This window comes from Rhinoraja longicauda, chromosome 8, assembly GCF_053455715.1.
Source record: "Rhinoraja longicauda isolate Sanriku21f chromosome 8, sRhiLon1.1, whole genome shotgun sequence".
In the NCBI taxonomy this organism is placed as follows: domain Eukaryota; kingdom Metazoa; phylum Chordata; class Chondrichthyes; order Rajiformes; family Arhynchobatidae; genus Rhinoraja; species Rhinoraja longicauda.
In genome coordinates, this window is record NC_135960.1 from 7201780 (window position 1) to 7215256 (window position 13477).

General features: G+C 47.2%; 1 pseudogene across 1 annotated transcript in view; it reads left to right on the forward strand.

Moving 5' to 3' along the window:
- Positions 1–13477, forward strand: part of LOC144595735 (contactin-associated protein-like 5) — an 852226-nt pseudogene that overhangs the window by 472174 nt on the left and 366575 nt on the right. The window contains exon 13 of the transcript XR_013547532.1: positions 5255–5458. The product of XR_013547532.1 is annotated as a contactin-associated protein-like 5 (transcript). The remainder of the gene's footprint in view (positions 1–5254; positions 5459–13477) is intronic.

Here is a 13477-nt window from a genome sequence, read left to right on the forward strand (position 1 = left end):
ACTGATTGTGGATGATCAGCCATGATCACATTGAATGGCGGTGCTGGCTCGAAGGGCCGAATGGCCCACTCCTGCACCTATTTTCTATGTTTCTATTCTAGGACTCCATATTGTTTGTTGACGTCCTGCCTACAGAGCAGGAATGGCAGTCAGCGCAAATATATTATGAATCCATAAACTGCATTCGGTCAAAGTGATTGAGGAATGTATCGCCGAAGTGCCAGATGAGGCAATAACTGAAGCGATTGTTAACAAGATCCGACCCTTGCCAAATTAGATATTGATTAATTCTTCTGCTGTCCTTGTTTGCTTTGTTCAAAGTGATAATTCAGTCATATTGTGGACCGGCGCGATACTAATCTCCTTGTCTTGCAACTACTGATGGGTTTTGTTGCATGAAATATCCAAGACCAGGTCCACTGAACTGATTCACTGAAAGATGCAGCCTGGAAAGAGGCCATTCGGCCCAACAAATCCACGCAGTCCATCAATCGCTTCGGTTCTACATCATCCCCCTTATTCATCCACTCCACTACAGATGTCAATTGACCTACGAACCCGCACATCTTTGGTAGGTGGGTGGAGACCAGAGCACCCGGAGGAAACCCAACGCAGTCTCAGGGAGAACGTGGAAAGTCCACACAGACAGCGCCCGAAGTCGGGATCGAACCCGTTTCTCTGGCGCTGTGTGGCAGCAGCTCCACCAGTTGTGTCCACTGTGCAATGCTCAATCAATGATTTCTTCATTCTCACATGTACCAGGTACAGTGAAATATATTTTTGGCTGCAGAATATCCCCGGACGTAAACATAATCGCCCCAGTTAGCGCAATATCCACATCGCAGCTCACCGAGTCAAAGGTACAAAGGGACTTGAGAGTGCTGGTTCAGGACTCCCACAACGTTAATTTTCAAGTCGATTAGGTATTGAGGAAGGCAAATTCGCTGCGAGCATTTATGTCAAGAGGAGTGGAATACAGAAACAGAAATCTAATGTTGAGGCTCCATAAGGCACTGGTCCTATGTACAGGGCCCTAGTGAGACCGCACCTGGAGTACTGTGTGCAGTTTTGGTCTCCAACTTTGAGGAAGGATATTCTTGCTATTGAGGGCGTGCAGCGTAGGTTTACTAGGTTAATTCCCGGAATGGCGGGACTGTCATATGTTGAACGACTGGGGCGGCTAGGCTTGTATACACTGGAATTTAGAAGGATGAGAGGGGATCTTATCGAAACATATAAGATTATTAAGGGGTTGGACACGTTAGAGGCAGGAAACATGTTCCCAATGTTGGGGGAGTCCAGAACCTGTGGGAGGCCACAGTTTAAGAATAAGGGGTAGGACATTTAGAACGGAGATGAGGAAAAACTTTTTCACTCAGAGAGTTGTGAATCTGTGGAATTCACTGCCTCAGAAGGCAGTGGAGGCCAATTCTCTGAATGCATTCAAGAGAGAGCTAGATAGAGCTCATAAGGATAGCGGAGTCAGGGGGTATGGGGAGAAGGCACGAACGGGGTACTGATTGAGAATGATCAGCCATGATCACATTGAATGGTGGTGCTGGCTTGAAGGGCCGAATGGCCTACTCCTGCACCTATTCACTATTGTCTATTGTCTATTGGTCAGGTCGCATTTGGAGTACTATGAGCAAATTTGGGCCCCATATCAGAAGAAGGATGTGCTGGCTCTAGAGATGTTCCAGAGGAGGTTTCCAGGAACGAGTGGGTTAGCATGCGATGAGCGTTTGACAACACTGGGCCTGTACTCCGCTGGAGTTTAGAAGGTCGAGGGGGCACCTCATTGAAACTTACAGACTGATGAAAGGCACAGATAGAGTGGATGTGGAGAGAATGTTTCCACTGGTGGGAGAGTCTAGGACCAGAGGTCACAGCGTCAGAATTAAAGGGCGCTCTTTTAGAAAGGAGGTGAGGAGGAACTTTTTTAGTCAGAGGGAAGTTAATCTGTGCAACTCATTGCCACAGAGGGCTGTGGAGGCAGAGTCAGTGGATATTGTTAAGGCGGAGATAGACGAGTTCTTGATTAGGACAGGTGTCAAGGGTTATGGGGAGAAGGCAGGAAAATAGGATTAGGAGACAGAATGGCCTAATTCTACTCCAATAACTTCTGAACTTCTGAACTTGTGAGTCCATATAAACGAGGCGCCATTTTGGCGCCCCTATTCCAGGTATTCCACGTTTTGTTTAGAGATACAGCGCGGAAACAGGCCCTTCGGCCCACCGGGTCCGCGCCGACCAACGATCCCCTCACATTAACACTATCCTACACCCACAAGGGACAATTTTTACATTTACCAGCCAATTAACCGGTAAACTCGTACGTCTTTGGAGTGTGGGAGGAAACCGAAGAACTCGGAGAAAACCCACGCAGGCCACGGGGAGAACGTACAACCTCCGTACAGACAGCGCCCGTGGTCGGGATCGAACCCTGGTCTCTGGTGCTGTAAGGAAGCAACTCTCCCACTAGTGGAAACATCCTCTCCACATGCACTCTATCCAAGCCTTTCACTATTCTGTACGTTTCAATGAGGTCCCTCCTCATTCTTCTAAACTCCAGTGAGTATATATCACATGATTACAGTCAAGCTGTCCACAGTGCACATATACTGGAGAGAGGGTATAATGTTTAATGCAGGAGAAAGCCCAATAAAGTCCAATTAAAGATGTATTCAAGAGATAGTTAGATGTAGCTCTTAGGGCTAACGGAATCAAGGGATATGGGGAGAAAGCAGGAACGGGGTACTGATTTTGGATGATCAGCCATGATCACATAGAATGGCGGTGCTGGCTCGAAGGGCCGAATGGCCTACTCCTGCACCTATTTTCTATGTTGTTATGTTTCTCTAGACCGTCTTAACCAACCTGATCTCCCGGTGTCTCAGCACTTCAACTCCCCCTCCCACTCCCAGTCTGACCTTTCTGTCATGGGCCTCCTCCATTGTCATAGTGAGGCCCACCGGAAATTGGAGGAACAGCACCTCATATTTCGCTTGGGCATTGGGCTTGGGTATGAACATTGACTTCTCCAACTTTAGATAGCTCCTCTGTCCCTCTCTTTCCCTCTTTCTATATTTCGCTGTTTCTAAAGATAGTTCCAAGGTCTCCAATGAGGTAGATGGGACCGTACTCTAGTTGGTGAGAGGACGGTTCTTGAAGTACTTGTCCAGTTTTCATTCAATGAGATGAGCGAGTTACATGATGTCCTCATTACCCTCTCAGTAAAACAATAATCCTCAACTCCACACTAATCCTTCCAATAATTACCTGAAACCTAAATCCCTTTGTTATCAAGCCCCTTGGCTGGAGAAATAGCACCTTCCACATAATTCTATCCATCTTGATCAAATCGTCCTTTAATCTTTAGCGTTCCAGGCTAAAGTTCCTTGGCTTAGCCAATTTCACCTCAAGGGCGTAGGAAAATAACTGCAGATGCCGGTACAAATCGAAGGTAGACACAAAATGCTGGAGTAACTCAGCGGGTCAGGCAGCATCTCAGGAGAGAAGGAATGGGTGACGTTTCGGGTCGAGACCCTTCTTCAGACTGATGTCAGGGAAGGGGGCGGGACAAAGAAAGGATGTAGTTGGAGACAGGAAGACAGTAGGAGAACTGGGAAAGAAGGGGGAGGGGAAAGAGAGGGACAGAGGAGCTATCTAAAGTTAGAGAAATCAATGTTCATACCGCTGGGGTGTAAGCTGCCCAAGCGAAATATGAGGTGCTGTTCCTCCAATTTGCGGTGGGCCTCACTATGACAATGGAGGAGGCCCAGGACAGAAAGGTCAGACTGGGAGTGGGAGGGGGAATTGAAGTGCTGAGCCACCGGGAGATCAGGTTAGTTAAGGCGGACTAGAGAAACATAGAAACATAGAAACATAGAAACATAGAAAATAGGTGCAGGAGGAGGCCATTCGGCTCTTTGAGCCAGCACCGCCATTCACTGTGATCATGGCTGATCATCCACAATCAACTGTGCCCAACTTCTCCCGATATCCCTTGATTCCACTAGCCCCCAGAGCTCTATCTAACTCTCTCTTAAATTCATCCAGTGATTTGGCCTCCACTGCCCTCTGTGGCAGAGAATTCCACAAATTCACAACTTTGCGTGAAAAAGTTCCTTCCCACCTCAGTTTTAAATGGCCTCCCCTTTATTCTAAGACTGTGGCCCCTGGTTCTGGACTCCCCCATCATTGTGAACATTTTTCCTGCATCTAGCATGTCCTGACTGAGCGAAGGTGTTGAGCAAAACGATCGGCGAGCCTGCGTCTGGTCTCACCGTTGTAGAGAAGTTGACATCTGGAACAGCGGATACAATAGATGAGGTTGGAGGAGGTGCAGGTGAACCTTTGCCTCACCTGGAAAGACTGTTTGGGTCATGGGATGGAGTCGGGGGGGGGGGGGGGGGGGGTGGAAAGGGACAGGTGTTGCATCTCCTGCGGTTGCAGGGGAAAGTACCTGGGGTTTGGGTGGGAAGGGACGAGTGGGCGATTCGGGATGACAATAAATATCAGCCTCACCAGCAATGCTCACAGCCCGAAATAAAAGATTAAGGAAGAAAACAAAAAAGCTTTGTTCACTCGTGGACAACGAAAAGGAGGTTCTGTCATTCGTCAGAGCATAACCACAGCAGTGAATGTCTCCGTTCAAACGGCCTATTTCTCTGCCTTAATTTCTATGCAGTACAATGTAAATTGAACTTCGCCTCTTTGCAGCTCAGAAGCTGATTCATGCTTTGCATTAGCATCGTGCAGTATTTGAGGGAGACAGTGTTTAAGGCAGACGACAGGAGTGTGAACAGTGGGGTTATGTTGAGGGTAATGTATCATTCCTACTAACGAACTGAAAAGATGTGCGATGAATAAATGTGCTGGAAGGAACTGCAGATGCTGGTTTAAACCGCAGACGGACACAAAACGCTGGAGTAACTCAGCGGGACAAGCAGCGTCTCTGGGTGAGAAGGAATGGGTGACGCTTCAGAAGAGAAGGGTCTCGTCCCGAAACGTCACCGGTTCTTTCTCTCCCGAGATGCTGCCTGTCCCGCTGAGTTACTCCGGCGTTTTGTGCAAATGCACAAATGCCAGTTTAAATTCACCATGCAACAAACAGCTCAAATGTCAAGTGCGTAATCATAATGGCGACAGATTGGTGCATAAGTAAAGTGGCAATTGATTTTCACCGCAGAACACTTTTGACTGGGCTGGGCTGCTATATTCAATTGACATTTTGTACTCATTGCTCTGACAGAAGACAGAACGTGGACCATTATTCAGCACAACGGCACGCGAGAAACAAAATTGCAAGGATCTCCCAACGTGGGCAGGCCCTACGTGGCTTTCTTCAACTACACTGCGAGTTTGGAACAGCTGGGGACCATGATCAACAGTGTGGAACATTGCGAGCAGGAGATTGATTACCACTGCAAGAACTCTCGTCTCCTGAGTGCACCAGGTAGGTGAAACTATTGTCAGCCACAACTGCGTTCTCAATGGAGCCCTTAATTAGAGTCCGGGAGCCAAAAGGCGAGGAAACAGGCCCCAAACGGCCCAACTTTCCCACGCCGACCAGCATGTCCTATCTACACCAGTCCCACCTGCTCGCGTCTGGCCCATATCCCTCCAAACTTGTCCTATCCATGCGCCTGTCCAATTGTTTCTTAAACGTTGCGATAGTCCTGGCCTCAACTAACTCCCCTGACACTCACCGCTCTTTATGTGAAAAAGTTACCCCTCAAATTCCTTCTAAAGCATTCCCTCTTCTCCTTAAACCTGTGTCCGCTGGTTCTCAATGCAGAGCCTTGGCCAAAGAGCTGGCGGGGGGTAAAACTTACAGAGGTATGTAAGATCATGAAATGGGAATAGTTGGGATGAATGCATGTAGTCTTTTGCCCAGAGTAGGGAAATCAAGAACCAGAGGACATGGGTTTAAGGTGAGAGAGAAAGATTTAATAGGAACCTGAGGGGCAACATTTTCACACAGAGGATGGTGGGTGTGTGGAACGAGCTGCCAGCGGAGATAGTTGAGGCAGGTACAAGAACAACATTTAAAAGATATTTGGACAGGTACATGGATAGGAAAGGCCTAGAGGGATATGGGCCAAATGCGGGCAGGTAGGACTAATGTAGATAGGGCACCTTGGTTGGCATGGCAGGTTGGGATGAAGGGCCTGTTTCTATAAGGTCATAAATGATAGGAGCAGAATTAGGCCATTTGGCCCATCAAGTATACTCTGCCATTCAATCATGGCTGATAGACAATAGACAATAGATAATAGGTGCAGGAGTAGGCCATTCAGCCCCTCGAGCCAGCACCACCATTCAATGTGATCATGGCTGATCATTCTCAATCAGTACCCCGTTCCTTCCTTCTCCCCACACACCCTGACTCCGCTATCTTTGATCTCTATCTAGCTCTCTCTTGAATGCATTCAGAGAACTGGCCTCCACTGCCTTCTGAGGCAGAGAATACCACAGATTTACAACTCTCTGACTGAAAACGTTTTTCCTCATCTCCGTTCTAAATGGCCTACCCCTTATTCTTAAACTGTGGCCCCTTGGTCTGGACTCCCCCAACATTGGGAACATGTTTCCTGCCTCTAGCGTGTCCAACCCCTTTAATAATCTTATATGTTTCGATAAGATCCCCTCTCATCCTTCTAAATTCCAGTGTATACAAGCCTAGTCGCCCCAGTCTTTCAACGTACGACAGTCCCGCCATTCCGGGAACTAACCTAGTAAACCTACGCTGCACGCCCTCAGTAGCAAGATCTATCTCTCCCTCCTAACCCCATTCCCCTCCCTTCTCCCCATAATCCTTGACACACGGTCTAATCATGACATCTATCTATCTCTGCCTTAAAGGGATTTATAATTCCTTAAAGGGATGTATAACTCTAAGACACTCAGATAGGAGACTGTAACGGGAGCTTGTAGCAGAGGCCCGATGGGCCAAATGGCTTCTGTTTTGTTCTACTCTTCCAAATGTGGAGAGAGACAGAGGCGGAGGTGGATTCAAGACTTTGAAAGCACAGCCGCGGATAATTGAGCTATCTTTGCTTACTGGCTGCAAGTTATTTTTTAGTCGATTCAGTAGGATTGACAGCAGCTGCTCATCTCAGTCAGCACTAAAGCAACTGTAGGAAAACATCTGATTTAATTTTGGGAGAAGCGGTTGAAATGACCACGTGTCTGATTTGTGCAACTTTTACGCGTCGCTTCCTGAGGTTCTGAGTGACGTGATTAATGGCACCGTTCTCTGTAAACAGAAAACACAATGCTCTTCCCAAAAGGAACGGTACCAGCCCTGGGGGCTGTGACAATGAGAAACCACCCCTTTCTCCTTCCTTTAGATAAGCGTGAAGAGGGGTTTAGCGGACATGAATGAATGAATGAATGAATGAATGAATGAATGAATGAATGCGTTGTTGTCACATGTGACAAATCGCAGTGAAATTCTTTGCTTGCCCACCCAAAGTATGCAAACAGTCACCACACAAGGGCACGGACATGTTCAATGCGAACAGTCTTCGAGAGTAAATGGGGGAAAATGGGGCGGCGCGGTGGCGCAGCGGTAGAGTTGCTGCCTCACGGCACCAGAGACCCGGATTCGATCCTGACTACGGGTGCTGTTTGTACGGAGTTTGTACGCTCTCTCTGTGAGCGCGTGGCCTGCCGAGTTCGTGCCGACTAGCGATTACCCCGTGCGCGAGCGCTATCCTCTTCACGAGGTACAATTTACATTTTTACCCAAGACGATTAACCCACAAAACTGTACACCTTTGGAGTGTGGGACGAAGACGGAGACCCCGGGAAAAATCCACGCAGTCATGGGGAGAACGTGCTGACTCCGTACAGACATAGTCAGGATCGAACCTGGGTTTCTGACGCTGTAAGACAGCAACTCTACCGCTATGCCACCATGTTGTTCCCTCGTGTGCAGGACTAGAACTAGTGTACAGGTGATCGCTGGTCAGCACGGAATCGGTGGACCGAAGGGCCTGTTTCCACACTGTATCTCCAAACTAAGCCAAACTAAACACTAACCATTACCTGAGCAACTAAACTATGATCTTCTCTGGACTTTGTTTTTAGTCGCACTACGGACTTGCAGTTTTGCACAAATATGGTTGCCTAGTATTACTGAGCATTAATTTATTAATTTATTAATTATTGTAATTGTGTTCATGTGTATTAATAGCGGAGTCAGGGGGGGAATGGGGAGAGGGCAGGAACGGGGTACTGATTGTGAATGATCAGCCAAGATCACATTGAATGGCAGTGCTGGCTCGAAGGGCCGAATGGCCTACATCTGCACCTATTGTCTATTGTGTTATTATGTCAAGTAAGAATTTCATTGTTCGCTTGGCGGTATCAATGACAATTAAAAACACTCTTGACTCTTATTTTCCAAAAGATTAGGAGGAAATCAACTTGAACTGTGAGGTTTTAATGGAATTAGCAACGTGAAAACGTGACAGAAATAAATTTGATAGTTATTAAAAATATATAAATTTAAATTATGTTTAAGAACATTAAAATCGGTAATCTGGTCTCTTGAGTTTGCTCTGCCATTCATCAAGATTGTGGTTGATCCTAAGTTGGACTTGAACTCTGAGGTGGGTTTGGATAAGACAATAGACAATAGGTGCAGGAGTAGGCCATTTGGCCCTTCGAGCCAGCACCACCATTCAATGTGATCATGGCTGATCATTCTCAATCAGTACCCCGTTCCTGCCTTCTCCCCATACCCCCTGACTCCGCTATCCTTAAGAACTCTATCTAGTTCTCTCTTGAATACATTCAGAGAATTGGCCTCCACTGCCTTCTGAGGCAGTGAATTCCACAGATTTACAACTCTCTGAGTGAAAATGTTTTTCCTCATCTCCGTTCTAAATGGCCTACCCCTTATTCTTAAACTGTGGCCTCCCACAGGTTCTGGACTCCCCCAACATTGGGAACATGTTTCCTGCCACTAACATGTCCAACCCCTTAATAATCTTATATGTTTCGATAAGATCCCCTCTCATCCTTCTAAATTCCAGTGAATACAGGCCTAGCCGCTCCAGTCTTTCAACATACGACAATCCCGCCATTCTGGGAATTAACCTAGTAAACCTACGCTGCACGCCCTCAATAGCAAGAATATCCTTCCTCAAATTTGGAGACCAAAACTGCACACAGTACTCCAGGTGCGGTCTCACTAGGGCCCTATACAACTGCAGAAGGACCTCTTTGATCCTATACTCAACTCCTCTTGTTATGAAGGCCAACATTCCATTGGCTTTCTTCATTGCCTGCTGTACCTGCATGCTTCCTTTCAGCTGGGACTTTTATCTTTGGAACGTAGGAGGTTGAGGGGTGACCTTATTGAGGTGTACAAGATCATGAGGGGCATTGAAAGAGTGAACGCTCATAGTCCTTTCCCCATGATAGCGGATACCAAAAACTAGAGGGGCGTACACTTTAGATGAGGAGAGGCATTTAATGGAGTTCAGAGGCAAAGGTAGATCAGCCATGAGTGAATGGCGGAGTTGGCTTGGCCTAATTCTGCTCCTATCACCGATGGACTTATGAAGAGGGACCTTAGGGGCAATGTTTTCTCTCAAAGGGTAGTCCATGTGTGGAATGAACTGCCAGAGGAAACTATAGAAGCGGATTCAGTTGCAATTGTTTAGACATTTGGACAAAAAAATGAATAGGAAGGGTTTAGAATTTAGATTTTATTATTGTCACGTGTACTGAGGTAGAGTGAAAAGTTATTTTGGTGCATGCTATCTAATCAGCGAAAAGACTATGCATGATTACAATCAAGCTGTCCACAGTGTACAGATACAGGATAAAGGGAATATCATTTAGTGCAAGATAAAGTCCAGCAAAGTCCGATGAAAGATAGTCTTAGGGATAGGTGGTAGGTCAGGACCGCTCACTAGTTAGTGATGGGATGGTTCAGTTGCCTGATAACAACTGGGAAGAAACTGTCCCTGAATCTGGAGGTGTGCGATTTCACACTTCTTGCCTGATGGTAGAGGGGAGAAGAGGGAGTGACCGGGGTGAGATTTGTCCTTAGGGTCATAGAGTCAAAGAGTGATACAGCCCTTCGGTCCAACTTGCCCACACTGGCCAACGTGTGTCCCAGCTGCACTAGTCCCACCTGCCCGCACTTGGCCCATATCCCTCCAAACCTGTCCTAACCATGTACCCGTCTAACTGTTTCTTAAATGTTGTGATAGTCCCAGCCTCAACTACCTCCTCTGGCAGCTTATTGCATACACCCACCACCCTTTGCATGGAAAAAAATCACTCCTCAGATTCCTATGAAATCTTTCCCCCTTCACCTTAAACCTATGTCCTCTGGTCCGTGGTTATGTTTTTGGATGGCTATGGGCCAAATACAAAAAGATGGGACTAGCAGATTTTGCCAACTTGGTCTATATATATATAGTATAAGAAAATATCTGCAGATGCTGTTACAAATCGAAGGTATTTATTTACAAAATGCTGGAGTAACTCAGCAGGTCAGGCAGCATCTCAGGAGAGAACGAATGGGTGATGTTTCTGGTCGAGACCCTTCTTCAGACAGATGTCAGGGGGGCGGGACAAAGGAAGGATATAGGTGGAGACAGGAAGATAGAGGGAGATCTGGGAAGGAGGAGGGGAAGAGAGGGACAGAGGAACTATCTAAAGTTGGAGAAGTCGATGTTCATACCACTGGGCTGCAAGCTGCCCAAGCGAAATATGAGGTGCTGTTCCTCCAATTTCCGGTGGGCCTCACCATGGCACTGGGGGAGGCCCATGACAGAAAGGTCAGACTGGGAATGGGAGGGGGAGTTGAAGTGCTCGGCCACCGGGAGATCAGTTTGGTCTATGCGGACCGAGCGCAGGTGTTGAGCGAAGCGATCGCCGAGCCTGCGCTTGGTTTCGCAGATGTAAATAAGTTGACATCTAGAGCAGCGGATGCAATAGATGAGGTTGGAGGAGGTGCAGGTGAACCTCTGTCTCACCTGGAAAGACTGTTTGGGTCCATGGATGGAGTTGAGTGGGGAGGTAAATGGACAGGTGTTGCATCTCGTGCGGTTGCAGGGGAAAGTGCCCGGGGTTGGGGTGGTTTGGATAGGAAGGGACGAGTGGACCAGGGAGTTACGGAGGGAACGGTCTCTGCGGAATGCAGAAAGGGGAGGGGATGGGAAGATATGGCCAGTGGTGGGGTCCCGTTGTAGGTGACGGGACCATGCCAGCTTGGTTGACATGGAGTGAGTGGAAGGGCCAATTTCCACGCTGTTCCGGGCTCTATGACTCTGTCAATGTCACCACACTTCGAGAGGTAACTCGTTGACTCTCAAGCACTTTGCAAGATGAAAGATCTTGAAATGGATGCAAATCTTGCTTAGTGAGAACACTCAGAGCAGGGATGAACATTTAATTATGCTTGTTGAGACTGTGATGAGATATTGTATAATGCATGGGAAATAAAAACACTAATATTTCAAATAGATTGGACGAGCCAATGCACTTATTCAAGTTATGGAGATCACATTTAATTCCCATTGACAAGCAAAAAAACTCTGCAAATGCTGGAAATCACGAGATGAAGCAGAAAATGTTTGAGATAGTTATGGAGTCAAACAGCATGGAAGCAGGCCCTTTGGCCCAACTTGCCCATGCCATCCCAGATGCCCCATCTGGTCCCACTTACCCCATGTTTGACCTTCCCAATCCATGCACCTGTCTAAAAGGCCTGTTTCCGCGCTGTATCTGAAATATGAAGAAAAAAAATATATGAAAAATAAACGTCTTTTAAATGTTATTATAGCACCTGCATCAACCAATAGACAATAGAAAATAGGTGCAGGAGGAGGCCATTCGGCCCTTCGAAGCAGCACCACCATTCAATGTGATCATGGCTGATCATTCTCAATCAGTACCCTGTTCCTGCCTTCTCCCCATACCCCCTGACTCCGCTATCCTTACGAGTCTATCCAGCTCTCTCTTGAATGCATTCAGAGAATTGGCCTCCACTGCCTTCTGAGGCAGAGAATTCCACAGATTCACAACCCTCTGACTGAATTTTTTTTTCCTCATCTCAGTTCTAAATGGCCTACCCCTTATTCTTAAACTGTGGCCCCTGGTTCTGGACACCCCCAACATTGGGAACATGTATCCTGCCTCTTGCGTGTCCAACCCCTTAATAATCTTATACGTTTCGATAAGATCTCCTCTCACCCTCCTCTCAACCATGTCCTGTAACAGCTCGTTCCACACACCCACCACCCTCTGAGTGAAAAGACTGGCGCTCATGATCCTATTAAATCCATCCCCTCTCAACGTAAACCTTTGTCCTCCAGTTCCTAAAGGGCATGCAGCGTAGGTTTACTGGGTTAATTCCCGGAACAGCGGGACTGTCATATGTTGAAAGACTGGAGCGACTAGGCTTGTATACACTGGAATTTAGAAGGATGAGAGGGGATCTTATCGAAACGTATAAGATTATTAAAGGGTTGGACACGTTAGAGGCAGGAAACATGGACGTTGGGGGAGTCCAGAACCAGGGGCCACAGTTTAAGAATAAGGGGTAGGCCATTTAGAACAGAGATGAGGAAAAACCTTTTCAGTCAGAGTGTTGTGAATCTGTGGAATTCTCTGCCTCAGAGGGCAGTGGAGGCCAATTCTCTGAATACATTCAAGAGAGAGCTAGATAGAGCTCTTAAGGATAGCGGAGTCAGGGGGTATGGGGAGAAGGCAGGAATGGGGTACTGATTGAGAATGATCAGCCATGGACTGATCATGGACACCGCCATTGAATGGTGGTGCTGGCTCGAAGGGCCGAATGGCCTCCCCCTGCACCTGTCGTCTATTGTCTAATCGATAAAAAACACAATATAGTTCAAAACGAAAACAAGGCAGCATGGCGGCACGGTGGCGCAGTGGTAGAGTTGCTGCCTTGCAGCGCCAGAGACCCGGGTTCGATCTCTGACTACGGGTGCTTGTCTGTACGGAGTTTGTACGCTCTTCCCGTGACCCGCCTGGGTTTTCTCCGAGATCTTCGGTTTCCTCCCACACTCCGAAAACGTACGGATTTGTAGGATGATCGGCTTGGTATAAATGTTTAAAAAATTGTCCCCAGTGTATGTATGTAGGACGGTGTTAATGTGCGGGGATCGCTGGTCGGCGTGGACTCGGTGGGCCGAAGTGCCTGTTTCTGCACTGTATCTCTAAACTAAACTAAGAACCCATTATTGCATGGGATGTTTTGACATTGGAAGAATCCCCTTCAAGTATGATGAATTGATCTAACAGATCCCATCCCCTTTTTGAACTGAACAAGTTCCCACTCAGAGTGGGATGACATACATTAGCTGCATAACATACTCACAACCCACCATTTGGTTAACTTTATGGTTAATTGAAGCGAATATTAATAATGACCCACGCTCTCACATTAATTTGCCATTATTAACAACAGGGAAATCTCACC